Below are 11,115 nucleotides of genomic sequence, written 5' to 3' on the forward strand. Positions count from 1 at the left end.
ATCTAAATTTAGATGACGATGTTTTGACGATCCCGGTTGTCATTTCAGCGATGAGTCTCGACCAACATCTTGCGAGACTCTCGCTGGGTGGTTGGATGGTGTCAGATGCAGAAGGCGGCGATCTTGGACACGGCTTGGATAGGCCGACGGTTCCTCTCTACAGCCCGTCACCGTCAGCTTGGGCCCTGCCCCGCTTCTGACGGTACTCTAATATATTTACGTATTTTATGATATGTTTACATTTGTTTTGTTTTTAGGTGTTTTTATATTTTACTTGTAAATCCACATTGCAAAGACCTAACCTAATAGGAAAGTTTGTACATATTTTTTTTCCACATCGGGGGAAAACATGTACTTACAAAGGTGATAAAACAGCATAATAGGTAATCAATACGAATAGATACAGTTAGTTATTCGGATCAGGTCACATTGCGGAATTCCATTAGTAACCGCACCAATAATTACTTACGAGCATTTAAGTTATTGGAATCTGCAAATTGGCTACATGCAGGTATCATAACTATAGGAAAGTAGGTAAAGGTCTAATAATCAATTGAACGGAATAAAAAAGAACCCAACACTTCTTGTACAAAAATACAAATATGCTATTTACTTTCTTTACTATGCCAGAAGTTAGATTATTAAATAAAAAAACTTTACGTACTTAAGCACGCTTTTATGCACGCAAACCTCTTTAAAAGCACAATAATATAAATGCAGTTTTACACTTTTCAGCGGATTATTCCCGGCGGAACTTTCTATTTCCGCTGCGATTTCATTCCGGTCGGTAAGTAAATGTTATAAAAATGTGCGGCGCGGACCACTTTACCGGCTGAAAATCGGGAAAGTGCCTTTACAAACCTGTAATGTAACTTGCGTTCAGGAAGATTTAATTTGGATTAAGTACGACCTGAATTTAATATGTAGTGAGTATTTTTACCGTATTGATGGTGCTACTATATCGCACTAGAGCGATAAGTGGTTTTATAAAACTTGGTAAAACTTTATGTGCCTATGTCGATACTTCAAATGGCAACATGTAGGTAAAACGTCTTACAATACGTAGACATACAAAGAGGAAATTCACAACTCTTGTTGATTAAAAATACTCCATTCGGTCGTGTTTACATTTATCGACACTTGTTTTGAACTTACTATTTGCCGCACTTGTATCGTAATGTAGGGTGAGGTTGCCAACAATGAGCCACCAAAAATACAATCTCTGGTACAGACTGAACCGGTACTATGTATTCAATGAACCGGCCTAGTACACAATGAACCTACCATTATATAATTGCATAGTTTTTGATAAATAATTGCAAAATATACAAACTGATTTAGGTAAATATGGGGCAATTTAATAAATACAACATTTACAATCTCAAAAATGCTTATTTATTTAAACTAAGAGTAGTTTACTAATGTAATCGTCACAATATTCTTCGTTATATGAAAAATAAAGTCTTGCACTTCAAAAAACTTAAATAATAATATGTATTATCATATATTTTTGTACTATATAGTAACGTTATATTAGATATATTTATATTAACTCTTAAACATGGCAAAAGTTGTACAAAATAGACCTTCCAAAGGCTAACTAGAGAATTACCTAGAGAACCTCCTGGTTCATTGAGTACTCTAGCCTTGTGGTTCAATGTGTGCTAGATATACATTTTCACTTTTTAAATTCGGTAAAAAATAAACGGCACAAGAAAGCCGCATCAGTGAATGTCAAAAAGATAGAGAAATAGTCACTCCGCACAACTGATTAATTAGATAAATCAAACATAACTACATTCTGAGAAAATAAAAAAACTAAATACTTAATTTTTTTTGTTTTCTCGTCCAAAATCACAAAATACTTCACTACACGTGCAATTTCAACGCGGACCGGCCGCCGACTGGGGAGCGAGCGGGGGAACCTTAGCGGCGCGTGCCTATGTTCGCAGTGCAGTTTGGCAACGTCGCATTTTCGAATAAAACCGTTGGTTCCTTGTGTACCACTGGTTCTCTGTTGCCCACCTTACCCTACCTTTTCGTTAGAACACAATCATGTAGGTCACATTAGATATACCTACCTATCTACTTAATTTGATTTTTTTTTTGGACTTTGTATCGCAATGTATCCAAAAACATATTTTTCTACTCCCGTACTGTTGTTATTCTTGAGTTACAAGGTCGTACAGAGAACTTTAAAACCCTACATAAAAGATGACAGGACAAGTCTATCTAGTCTATACCCTGAAAACATTTAGTAGCAGTAGCACGATATAGCTGTTACAGTTCAGTAAATACATTGCTACCAACTTAACAAACCAATCACTTCATGGTAGAAAATTAAAATATTGTATGAAATATAATACATTGTTGCCAACCTTATAATGTCAGATAAAGCTTGGCATTCGCAGAGAAATCGCATTCAAATGTATGAGAACTCGATTCAACTCGGCTCGATTCGTCTTAGTGGCCAGGCTTAAGAGAACCATACCATAGACAGTTTTATTTTCATGTTTGAACTCAAACTGCATATTCAAAATGCCTACCAGGTCCACTAGATAACTAAGATGACTGGAATGAGGTATTTGTTGAATTTATAATTTTCTTTCAAAGTAAGTGCTTGGTCGTAGAAAAAGTATTGTATGCAACGGTGTTTAACTGAGTCAAAAATGCTCGTGGCGTCTTTATTAACAATTTTCGGCTTCGCCTCAAATTGTTACCTACGCCACTCACCTTTTTTGATCTCTTTTAACCACCAGTTGCATAAAATACTATTTCCTATTTGTCTCACTGGTATTGTAATGTACCTACTATTATGCTACCTATCTAATGCTCCTAAGATGTAACTTTGATAAAATAAATTCGAATGCTACGGAACCAGAGTTCTCGGAACTACTTTTAATTGAATTGAACGCTCTTACCCGTCCTTTCAAACTGCTTAAGTGATTTTACAATAAACTCTTCATTGTATAATACAAATGGGTTAACAACTAAGTTTAAAGTAAACGATTATTTTAGTAATTACAACAGTTAAAATAGTTTTCTAAATTTTCTTTGGTTAAACTTTTCATTGTTTTGGAAGTTTAAATTATTGCTTGTTTAGCTGTTGTAGAATCAGCCAAGAAAAACGAAAATAATAAGTTTATTTTTAAATGGGTATACGAGTATACAGTAATCAAGAGGTATAGTTCGGGAAATATTATTTGAACGTTTACTATAAGATAGTAAACGTTCAAATTCTATTTCCCGAACTATACATATCTCTATACAGAAAATTATAAATACACTCCTACCTTGTCCTAACCAATTCACATTAGGTATATAAGATTTAAAACAAAATAAATAATTTTAACAATTAAAGTGTAGTACCTAAGTGCAAAAAATAACCATTTTAAATCTTATTTAAAATATCAAGGTCAAGCGAAAGTCAACAAAATTTTTTGAAACCCAATTTTATTTTGTGATTTGTGGGTTGATCCTACAGTAAAAGTTGCTCAGTACCTACCTAGTTATATTATAGCTTATTTACAGAAAAAAATGTATACCTAATATGTAGCTGAGTGACAGATTTAATGACTTAAATTTTCGATAATCTAAAAAAATTCAATGTTTACCTCTGTACCAGTCTATCACTCGAATAATATGTCTAGAATTAGGCACGAGTAGTGTGACTACTTGAAAAAAAAAAAACAAATCAAAAAATATTCAATAAAATAATTTGATTTGTTCCCTAGTTATACGAGTAGATATGTTGAACTTTTGCACAGAAAATATAATTTTTTATACCTCATGTCATTCGCAGTACACCTTTGAGACAGTAGGTCCATATTTTACTATCTACGTTGAATTACACTCTTTATTGATGTGAAACGTGATATTCCGTGCTTGCAATGGGTGACTACTGCAAGTCAGCACCCCTTCGATGAAACTTGTCATTCGCCAACAAACAGTTGTTCCGCAGTTTGGCGAAGTTATTGTAAGAGTTAAGTGTGTTTTATCTTACTTAGCAAAAAAAAAACTGTAGTTAAATGATAATGATGTTGTCGTGCCTAAAACTTGTTATCAATTACTGTGTCAATGACTTAATTTTACACCTTTCCGTTTTCTAAGTGTATTGTGAGGCAGGTAGCTCAGATGGCCACTCCTTTCATTGGCACCTATGAAAGTTTTTGAAATTATCAAATATATTTAAAGACACATTGCAAATAACATGATTTTATTAACATCCATAAGTTCCGTATATAAATATGCTTAGGAGCGATAAGCAAGTGGCCACGCTACTGCATCGTAATTTTAACTTTTATCTTATTTAAAACAACAATTTTTAATGTCATTATGCACCAGTCACATAAATACCTAACTATAAAATATTGACATACGCTGTTTATCTAAAAAAAACTGTGTACCGCAGTGCAAATGTATGCGCCGTCGGAAATCAATCACAAACCGCGTTACAGAAAACATATTTGGCGGAAACAGGATTTGTTAGCTGCCAATACGGCCTGTCGCTTATTGTAATTTGTTCGGATCCGCTTCATGGGGCGGGATTGCTTTGAGAGATAGAATTTATTCGTGTCGCTATGGGTAGCGCTGGTGGCCTAGCGGTAAGAGCGTGCGACTTTCGATCAGGAGGTCGCGGGTTCGAACCAATGAGTTTTTCGGAACTTATGTGCGAAATGTCATTTGATATTTGCTAGTCGCTTTTCGGTGAAGGAAAACATCGTGAGGAAACCGGACTAATTCCAATAAGGCCTAGTTACCCTTCGAGTTGGAAGGTCCGATGGCAGTCGCTTTCGTAAAACTTGTGCCTACGCCAAATCTTGGGATTAGTTGTCAAAGCGGACACCAGGCTCCCATAAGCCGTGGCATGCCGGGATAACGCAAGGAGGATGATGATGGGTAGTGTTTTGTCCACACGTGGATGGACAGTAAGATCTTGAAGTGAATGAAGGTAAATGACAACCGTAGTCCAGTATACGCAATTATAGTGACGATTAAAGATATATTGTGGTTGTAACAGAACAAGCGTCTATGACGAGGAAATGGACTTGTTATTACATATAAAACTTACGGCGAATCAACTTTTCCTTGACCAACTTTATGGTGCATATTTCCTTTGGGATTTCATTGGATATTTTGACAAATAATATCTTTGAAGCTTTATCACATGTTTAGTCACGTCTTCATTCATAAAATTCACTATTATTTGATGCAAAACAGGTTGGCAAAACGTATTTATCAACAAAACTACGTTCACATGGACGGAATACTGACACTGACAGTTGTCAGCTGCGTAACGTTCCGATAATATGTCTTGGTTTTATTTACAAGTCAAAGAGGTAATAATCCCTGATATTTATTATTATACTTCCTGAATATATCATTCAATGTAACAATTAGGAACAAATGTGATCTTTCATTGCGAAGTTACTTACTAAATTGATTTAAACAATCTTTCACAAAATAATATTTACGTAAAAATATTTATCGATTTATGGAACGCTATTGAACTAGATAGGTATCAGTATCAATAGCTCTGTCTCTCTCTAAAACACGTGCAAGCATGCAGGTGTTACTACTGATAGGTAAACAATTATTTGCTGAGAGAACATGGACGTTAAATGTATAAGGCGTATGACTTAGTAAACAAAGCACTTATGATCTTTTTCTCATGAGTTCCAGGAGTGTCCCGAGTCCCAAGTGTGTCCCGAGTCCCAAGTCCCGAGTCCCAAGTGTGTCCCGAGTCCCAAGTCCCGAGTCCCAAGTCCCGAGTCCCAAGCCCCGAGTCCCAAGTCCCAAGTGTGTCCCGAGTCCCAAGTGTGTCCCATGTCCCAAATAGAATCTATAAAAGGGTCGGAGCGAGCCGACGCGCGGCATTCTTAAAATATCTACAAGACTAACAGTGTCCCTGGCTTTCGTGTATTATACTGGTGAGTGAAGTTGTTCTGCTATTGTTTCTCTGTTTGTTGTTACAATTCGTTTGTTTGTATGTTTGTGGCAGCTCGCACGGATAGTTTTCAGGAAATAATAAGAAAAAACATAGTGTCTTTGCTAAGTCGTGTGAGATGTAGTCCCAACAGCATTTTAAGAGAAATCGCTGATAGGTTCGACTGTCCGATCTTGCACTACTGGACCAAGCAGATTAAAAGTGTAGCGGTATATGAAATATAGGAATGTTAATATTATAAATTAGTACGCATAAGTTTAGATATATTGTAAATACTAACACTAGATTAAGATTAGGCATGTTTACTAACTTTCTATGGATACCTTGTTTGTCCGAAATAAAAGATTTTATTATTATTATTTGTATGTCTTACCATATCTCGGGAACATGGGGTCCCGGACTTTTGGGAGGCATGTGTGGGGCCGAAGCCAACAGCACAGAGGCCCTTTTAGACACTTTAATCTAAAGGAAAGGGATACACGTGGCGAATACCATCCCCGAGCGCACAATATGATACATCCAGAGATGGTCCCCGCCAGGTGTAAAGACTATTTCAGTGCAGCACTTTTGTGCTGCGATGGGAACTAAGGTCATAGGCTATTGTTGTGCAAGTTGGATGGACTGGATAATGGTCTATGGGGGGAGACTATCGGACACCTGCCATGACAACTAGTCTCAGGATTGTAAAAGACAGGCGGTGACTCGCCAACTCATTGAGTGGGCCCTGCAAAACGGCCGCACGCACGGTTATTATTATTATTATTATTTACTTGGAAATATTCTAAGTGATTGTAAACTTTGAAATTGTGTCTGTGTTTGATTGTGCGGGGACAATATCGTCGTACAGTCGAACTTAGACCTGTGGTGGAATTGCTTTACTGTCAGTTGGGGGTTATTTTAGTGTTCTATTTATAGTGTAGTGTTACATTTAAATTAAGTGTATAGCACAGAACACCCCACTAGAAGCCTATTACAAGCGATATTGTTCGAGACGCAAATCACCAGTCCTTGCGGGCGCGCCTTTACGCTTAACCGTAGGGATGGGAATGGGACATGTCTATTATAGACAATGGTACCGGTACCAGTACTGTGGTGAATTTGTTTAGCAACAAATTATAATATTATAGCAGTTTTTCTAACTTATTTATATTTCTTTAGTTATAAAGTATTATTTCTACAAGTAACGGTAAGAAATGCGCGAGTTAGGCGTTTTTGCAAGCTTTTATTTAACTTGCAATGTTAGTATATTCGAATTAAATCATGCGACTTTTAAAGCAGATATTTTTAAACGATTTAGCTGAAATTTTGCACACATAATTGTGTAAATCATGTGACGATGCAATAGTATGGTATCATGGAGCTGATCTGCTGATGGACCAGAAAGTTTGGCATAATCAATTCCTTTTGGAATTAATTACACGATTACATTCCAGTAATCATGATTCCTTATTAATCGATTACTAGGATAATCAAAATTACTGTAATGCTGTATTATGATTACGTCTGTAATCCATTCCTTTGGAATCGGTATAATATAGATTCCTGTAATATGGATTCCTCGGTAATCAAGTACTTAAGTAATCTGAATTACACTTTACTTCGATTCCAGGCTTATTACTTTACTTTTATATGTCACTCAAATTGTTTTTGGTTAAACCAAATTGGTTTACATGACATGTCATTCTAATATTTTCACTTTCACATTTCAAGTGGATATACCACGAGTATAGGTTTTCGGGGGTGCTGATTTAAAAATTAATGACCGATTTGGAATCTGACATTGCTGACTGTCACTTTGACACAAAAGTCGTCATGGGTGTCGTAAAATAGGTTTTAGGGGGTGCTGATTCCAAAATTAATGACCAATGTGGAATCTGACATTGCTGACTGTCACTTTGACACAAAAGTCGTCATGGGTGTCGTAAAATAGGTTTTAGGGGGTGCTGATTCCAAAATTAATGACCAATGTTCAATCTGACATTGCTGACTGTCACTCTGACACAAAAAGTCGTCATGGGTACGACACCCATGACGACTTTTGTGTCAAAGTGACAGTCAGCAATGTCAGATTCCACATTGGTCATTAATTTTGGAATCAGCACCCCCTAAAACCTATTTTACGACACCGATGATGACTTTTGTGTCAAAGTGACAGTCAGCAATGTCAGATTCCAAATTGGTCATTAATTTTGGAATCAGCACCCTCTAAAACCTATTTTACGACACCCATGACGACTTTTTGTGTCAGAGTGACAGTCAGCAATGTAGCAATGTCAGATTCCACATTGGTCATTAATTTTGGAATCAGCACCCCCTAAAACCTATTTTACGACACCCATGACGACTTTTGTGTCAAAGTGACAGTTAGCAATCTGAGGTAGTACATATTTGTAATCTGAAAGTAATCAAGTCAATAATTTCAGTTATTTTGAATCGACTATGATTCCGAATTATTGGTAATAGTAATTATTGTATAGATGATTAGTGATTCCTTTATATGTAATGGTAATTTACCGTTTCACTTGATTACATTACATGTAATCTGACACCCAGTAGTGGATTACAAAGTAAAATCAAGTAATCGTGTAATCCGGAATCGATTACGATTTGCCCATCTCTGCCAGAAACGTGGCCATAGATTAAATTTCATGTCTGATCTGATTATGATGTTGACCTCAATTCCAATAAGGCCTAGTTACCCTTCGGGTTGGAAGGTCAGATGGCAGTCGCTTTCATAAAACTAGTGCTTACGCCAAATTCCGGGACTAGTTGCCAAAGCGGACCCCATGCTCCCATGAGCCATGGCGAATGCTGATGCCGGGATAACGCAAGGAGGATGACGATTGTGATAGCACCTCAATAAAAATCATTCTACTAACTAATAACTAAACTGTGCATTTTTACTTACGTTTACTAAGTTAAATTACCAACTAAATATGCTAAACTAATCAATCAACTAAATAACACTACAAACTCTACAGATTCTAGATAATTTCACAATTACAAATCTGATTTCTTTTATATTTTCATAAAATGGTAGCACATGGTACGAACGGTAGTACGAAGTTCCCGCAACAGACATAAACTAACATGGCCCCATCCCTAGTCGTTTACGTGAAAGGGATAGCATATCGCATTGTTAACTAGGCAAAAAGGGATGGACGCGCCTCGGCGCCGCTCACTACAACCATATTGACCAGTATAAATGAACTCCGCGGATAATAAACAATATTCAACGAAATAATTAATTTGACTTAACTGTGGAATGTTATTCCATCTTTTTTATATGTGGAAGTGTTAGAAGACGTGCCACACCACTTTATGCTGCAAGAGACCATTGTTTGCAACCAAATTTAATTATTTAAGATTTTTTCCCGAGCGGACACGAACACTGTTAGCGGGTCGTATACTTGGGCGCTACTGATCGGTGTCGCGCGCGTTCAAACTTTTATACACCTTATTTTTCGTATGCTTGGTGACCGCGAGTCGCCCTGTAAGGGCCGTCTTGTTGTATTGGTCTGTGGTGTATAGTGAAGTTTTCTGTGCTTTGTTTCATGAGTGCCGTCAAGCAATACAAAGACTGGGTCGATGTATGGCTGGTGCTTGGAGATAAGTCTGTGTTTGGTTTTGTAGGGAGTAATTCTTGCAAAACTAAGCTTAGATTATAGCACGTAAAGGAAACTTCATTCGTTTGTTTAATTGGTCAGTAAAATTGAACTTAGTAATTTTCTATAGGGTTATTTTGTGAAAGTTATAAGCCAAATAATTGTTTGTGACAGACTGTTGTTCAGCTAGGCGCTTCTTCCCTTACGGTGTCAAACAAGGAGCGTTTAGGAGTCTTTTTGTTCCAAGTGGAGGCTTGGGCGCTTTTTTTATATTTAAAAAAGCGTACTTTCTCGCCGGTCTCAAAGAGTCCAACTGTTAGACGGAAGTGAGGACTTTCACGATTGACGAAAGACATTAGGAGTAATCCTTGCTCACTGAAGTCAGCAGTATTTGAGGCTGGGGTCCTATATATATAAATATTTATTTACTCGGTGCTCTGGTTCATGCTGGCGTTGGTCGCTGGGGATTTCGGTTGTGATTGATCCATATCTAAGTAAAGTTTGATCGCAGCTGGGTCTCCCATGTGGCTGGTACTGGTGTGTCCTAGAATACTGGATATATACACGGATAGGGCGATCTACTCTCTGCTACCCTAGCCTGCGGGCAAAAGCAGAGGGGGGGGATCTAACCAACTCAAGCCTATAGGTTGCCTATCTCAGCTTCGCTGGCTGAACTGTACAGCTCTAGTAGGGATACACTTGTGCATATTCTGAACACAAGATCTATGGTAAGTGACGGTCTGTGTTTCAGATATGCTAGAGTGGGGAAAACGATAGGAGTAGGGTAGAGTCACACACTATTTCTATGAAAGTAGAGTTCTTTTATGATTGGTCTTAAAATATAATTGGTCAACGTGTATTGTGGAGAAATAATTTAACTATTACTATTTATATGGTTTAAATGGACTTTAAATGTGGTGTTTACTATCTTAAAATATGTGGTAAAACTGGTAATTTACAAAATATCTTATTGCTTAATTTATCTGGGTGAAATTAATAATTGTGGTAGCAATTTCTGATCTTTTGGTGTGGCGGCGGGACGCTGTGTGTTGCTAACTAGTTTTTCAAGGTAAATTCTATCAAATTTGCTAGGGAAACAAACTGTCTTTGGAATGGATTTGTTTGTTATAGGGTCCAGTGGCATGCGAGCGCCGTCCACTGATTGAAGGTCAAAAGCTTAGAAGAGTTAGTAGACTTACTTAGTTTTCATAAAAGTTAGCGACTGCTCGGTGTTTCGTTAAAACATTAGAAAGATCGAGAAGTTATGGTCTATTAGCAGTATTGGGGAAAAGGGGGGTTTAGCTAGGGAAAAAGAAACAAAATAAAAGGGGGGGGTTAGTTAGTAGATAGATAGCCCTTCTGGCTTGGCATAGGACTCTCAATAAAGCAGTTTGATTGAGATTAAGGATCCTATTCCGCAACGCAAGTTCGTACCCAAACCAGGATCACTAATACGGCGTAGCGGTTGATTACCAAAATATTTTTAAATATTTATTTCATGTATGTTTCACTCATAACTTTCTAGGCCTAAATCTGATAAAATACTCTTCTATAACACTATAT

Source organism: Leguminivora glycinivorella, chromosome 10, assembly GCF_023078275.1.
Source record: "Leguminivora glycinivorella isolate SPB_JAAS2020 chromosome 10, LegGlyc_1.1, whole genome shotgun sequence".
In the NCBI taxonomy this organism is placed as follows: Eukaryota; Metazoa; Arthropoda; class Insecta; order Lepidoptera; family Tortricidae; genus Leguminivora; species Leguminivora glycinivorella.